We start from the raw sequence: 5,095 nt of genomic DNA on the forward strand, positions 1-5,095 counted from the left end.
CACAGGTAGTTCTGGATAACTGCTATTTTTTTTGGAACTTTCATGCTTATTTAGGAAGGAGTTTATTGTTACATCTTCAGTTTGTAATAAATAGTCTTCAAATCATAATGCAACTGGAAGCATTTCTTTTGGAAACCAGGAACACGCGTCAGCCATAGACTCCCTTTTTGAACTTGGTTTATTGGAAATTACCCTACACTTATCTTATCTTTGTCGTGTTTTTAATAAAACATCAGTAGTAGTGAGCAAGCTTCTTTATTTTCACGTGGCTCACATCCATGCATGTAAATATGACACAGTATATATCACAATTTGGTTTAGACAGCCCCCTAGTTGTGAAGCTGAACTAACCCACATAACTCCTATCAACACAATCTTATCTCTCTCTTATCTAAAAAAAAAGTTTTTCCTAATTTTCAACCACAATCAGAATTTGCATTTTATTCTAATCATAAATCATCATCATAATCTGTCAGATTTGTACCACACGAAACAAATTTCATAACAAATAATCGGTTTTAACAAAGCTGTGGACAAACGGCGAGTCGAAACTGGACGGTTTTCGCGCTCGCCTTTTTTGTTCCTGGTGGGCTCCCCTCTGTCTCCATGGTAACGCAGGCACCGCCATAGCGCGAGCGTTGTCTTGTTTTTGAGCAGTAGCAGTGCGGCGGGTCCAGAGAAACTGCTTTCTTCCACATTTAACGATCAAACCTGACAAATGTGAGTTCACCGAAACTCTCCGCGCTCATGTTTGTTACCGAGAGCGCCGTGAACGCGCAGGAGGAGCTTCCGGTCGTTTGTTTCGTTGTAAAACGTCTGTAACGTTTCAGGCTTTTAAATGGTTTTATTAACGGCAGCATCTTCAGTTTAACAGGTAACTGCAGTTAAACTGTAATTGCCAAAACGGATTCATGAGGAATAAAAACGTTTCAGAGCTAACGACACAGAACGAGCTAAAGATGACAGAATAATGTGAAATAAATAAATACATTAAAGAAGTATTGTAAACAAGGAACCAGCCAAAATCCTTTAGAGGGAAACAAAAGAAAAGTAAATGCGATAGAATCAGAATAACAGACAGGGACATCACTCAAAGCTCAGAAACGGTCAGACTTTAATAACACCGTTAGACTTCCTTCCATTATATTGGTTTCTGAAGCACTCCAGATTGGTAAAGAGGACAAACCTGGAGCTGATGGACGTGGCTGCAGACCCGATTTTAACAGGTGGAGAGGTTTAGGAGGAAAAGCGACAGAAACCTCTGAGATAATCCTGTGTGGTTGTAGTGCGCGTGGCTCTCTGAGTGAGGGTTGCTCCGGCAGCACCCTCGTGTCCACAAACGTAGAAGAGCTGAGCACAGGTTTCTGAAATGCTTGTGGACGAGCCGCGGTGCTTCTGGCAGGTGATTTTCTCTGAAACAGAAGATAACGCAAAGTTTTTCCTGTGTCGTGGTGAAACTTTAAGTCTCTGTGTTTTCCTCAGACACTCCCGAGGCTCCTCTGACTTCAGAAAAACACAATGCCGGTGAGGAACCTTAATCCATTACTTTTTGTCAGAGGACGGCAGGTGTGACGCCTCTTCAGCTCGACTGTGTTTGATGTTCAGTTGGTCTTCTTCTTCAGGTGTTGCCTGTTTGGAGGCTTGCAATCCCTCTACCTGCAGTGCTGATGATCACTGTGAGCCTGTACATGATCGTCCTAGGGATTGGGCTCTGGATCCGATACTGCCTCAAGGTTGGTGCTCTTGGCCGGGTTCATGCTTCTTACAGACCAGAAAACTAAGATGGTTCCCTGTGAGGTACTTACCTTTGGTTTGACCCCTGCAAGGACCCGTCTTTGCTCTATGGGCTGTGTTTTACCCACTGTGCTGTCAGCTTTGAACTTATAATAAAATTCTCTGCTGGATTCATGCAGGTATAGGAAAATATACATGAAACGTTTATATTGTAAAGCTGGCAGTTATCATTTTACAGCTTATGAACACTTTTATGTCTCAGTAGTTCTCAGAAACATGCCTGTGTCTGCTTGAGCTGCAGTAGTTAACCCTGTGGGTTTATTCAGGTTGTGGCTGTGCAGGCAGGCATGCACTTTTACTGTTCCCCTGATTCTGAGAGATGCAGTTTATAAAGTGTAACACAGACGACTGGACTCTGGAGAAGATCAGCCGACCCAGCTGTGGAAGGGTTATTTATTCAGCATTTAAAGAAGTTTGTATTTGAGGTTACAGCGTGACGTCCGGGGTCTAGCAGGATTCTGACTGAGGTCATGTGACAGATTTTTGCATTTCTGTGTGCCTTTAAGGACTACTGTTCTTTAGAGTGCAGTGAATGCTGTGCAGGCCTCTCTGTGTGCGAGCAGTGCATCAGACTGGGTGAAATGTGCGACTGCCGCCTGCCGGCTGTGGGACCATTCCTGGCTGAATCCTGCTCTCCAGCTTCTGTAAGTAAACCAGCAGCACTGGCGGTCACACGAGCTCCGGCACAGAAACCATCAGCTCACGTTTGGAAACACTCTCCTCAATGTTGGTGTAAAATGTGATAAAACACTCAGACACATTCAAACAATGATGCTGATGAGGTGGGCAGAGGGTTCATTTTACAGTGAATAATTATATAAAATAAATCAATGATAGTCATTAAAAGCAGAGCGATTAAAAACTGACATAAATAAAATGAAGCCTCACTGTTCTTGTAGTGGTCACATCAGGTGCCACTACCCCTAAACCAAATGAGATTACTGGAGACAAACCAGCAACCCTTCACTTTCTCAAACCACTTTGGAGGCACTAATCCTGGTGATCTCAGATGTTATCAGTAATGACATGGTGTATTGATAATGTCTGTGAACTGGGAAGCCAGTGACCCCATTCACAGTGAGGTGAACATTTGCTGCAGAGCTGTGTGTCAGCTGTCGCCAGAAAGGAAAGGTTCCTCAGAGGGTGCTGGACCGCCCCACCGTGACTGACAAAGGTTTGCAGATCATGTAAATGTTAAACAACACTGCATTTTCCATATCATGCTGCAACCCACAAAGAATTTGAATCAGCAGGCTGTTAAACCCACAGCTGACCTCTGAACTCTGTGCTGCTGTAGAAAAAGCTGCTTCTTGTTGTTGCCTTATGTGAAGAAAGTGAGCTTACATATGATCAAGATTGTCAGCTGTGTCAGCTGATCAAAGTGTATCATTAATGCAAAATGTATAGTTTGGTTTGCATTAATAAAATCAGGAGGTATGCATCACCACACGCCTCATGATCTAAGTGTTATTGTCAGGGTTATAATGGTAAATTAAAATAATGAATGTGTGTGGGTAAAACAGCTTCCTGGCTGCAGGAGAAGTTCACCTGCTGGGACAGGTGAAGCTACACAAGCGTGCTTGTTGGTTTCTGCGGGTTCTTCAGGACACAGCAGGTGCTGCCGTTAAATCCTCGCCCAGAAAGTTAGTCTCCTGTCTGAGCTGCTGTGTTTTTCTCTCCTACAGTGCTCCAGGTGGGACTGTGCCTGTACCTGCCAGGTTCCTGACTGCGACACCTGCAACTGTTTATGCTTCGAGATCAGGATGAAGTAGGAGGCGAGGATGGAGGTGCTCATCCACCGAACTAATTTTATACTTGTTATAGCATTTACAGCGGAGATGGAGGTGGCTACACACAGAACCGGCCTTACACCTTCTCTTCTGAGTCATTCACTGACTTTTTCTCTTTGACTTTTTGAGACTGAACATTTTTCTTTCATTGCCAGAGAATGGGTTGCCTTGCCACTGATAGGCTAACCAGCAGCTGTATGCTGATATATTTCTTCTGTAAATGTGGCTCCATAATCACTATGGTTGGTTGGCCTTTTCTATACACTAATTTCCGCTAATTTAAGAGACTACCCACCACCACCATCACATATCCTCCTCTACATTTACTATAATTACTGCCTTTGGACCATCTGTGTGTTATTCTGAGTAGCTGCATCGATCTTACTCGGATCACACAGAGCTGACTGAATGGGCAGGTTTTCGCTTCCTTCCTGATCAGGGGTCCGCCTTTGGTGGATTGTGATAATGTGGACTGTAGGTCTCTAAAACGGTGCTATTATCCCTGAGCAGCGGGTCTTGGATTAAAAGCATCAACGCCAAAAGAGACCTTGTGCCTTATGAAACGGCCTGAGGTCACGCCGAGCTGATGTCTGTTTTGCTGAAAGTACCTTCAGTACCTTGTTTTTGACGAATGGTTTATTAAATCCACATTTACACCACAGAAGCTTCTTTTTGTTTTATCTCCTCACACTAAAACCTCCCTCCTCGGGAAGTAGCTACAAAGTTACAGCTGAGTTTGCACACAGTGCCATATGTACATGAGCATGTTCAGGGATTGTACTCCTGTTTATGTTTCCAGGACAGTACTGCAAACAGGAAGGATTTCCACGTCATCTCAAAGCAATAAAACAGACACATTTTGTGTTTACCCCACAATTTTTTTATTCTTTCATCCCTCATATCAAACATTTGTTTTCCACATGTAAATTCTTTATTTCATTTTATCTGTTTAGCAGATATTTGCTGACTTCTGCTCACTAACTAAGATTTGTAGTCAACCTCTCCATCAGGTGTTCCAGATGTTTGTGCTGATGATTCGTCCAGCAGAATGTATGATTTGATCCTCCACAGCTTCAACACTGAGCTTTCTTTAGATAACCTGTTAAGAATCAAGTCAAATTTTTGCAGGCACAGCTTTACGACTGAAAGTCTCAAGGTCGAGGCTTGTTCACATTCATTTGTGTCCGCGACATCATGTAAATCAGGTCAGACTCTCTACAGGAAGAGTTGGAGACAAAGGGAGAGGCTGAGGAGGTGGAAGATGGCAAATGTGTAGGCCTGAGCCGGACGACCCCCGCTGGTGTCAAACACACTATTTGAGTCATTTGTAGTGGTGGCCATAGTGGCGGTATAGGTGCTGCTGGTAGAGGTAGTGATGGGGGCATTGGTGGGGTTGGCAGTGGTGTTGGAAGCCGGAGCCAAGCGCATCTCAAGGGTCTCAGTCAGGAAGGAGTCAAAGGTGCTCACTCTGGTGAAGGTCATGACTGAGCTTCGTCTCCTCCTGGCAGAGG

This window comes from Pundamilia nyererei, unplaced genomic scaffold (genome assembly GCF_000239375.1).
Source record: "Pundamilia nyererei isolate P.nyererei 1_Seehausen unplaced genomic scaffold, PunNye1.0 scaffold00202, whole genome shotgun sequence".
NCBI classification, from domain to species: Eukaryota; Metazoa; Chordata; class Actinopteri; order Cichliformes; family Cichlidae; genus Pundamilia; species Pundamilia nyererei.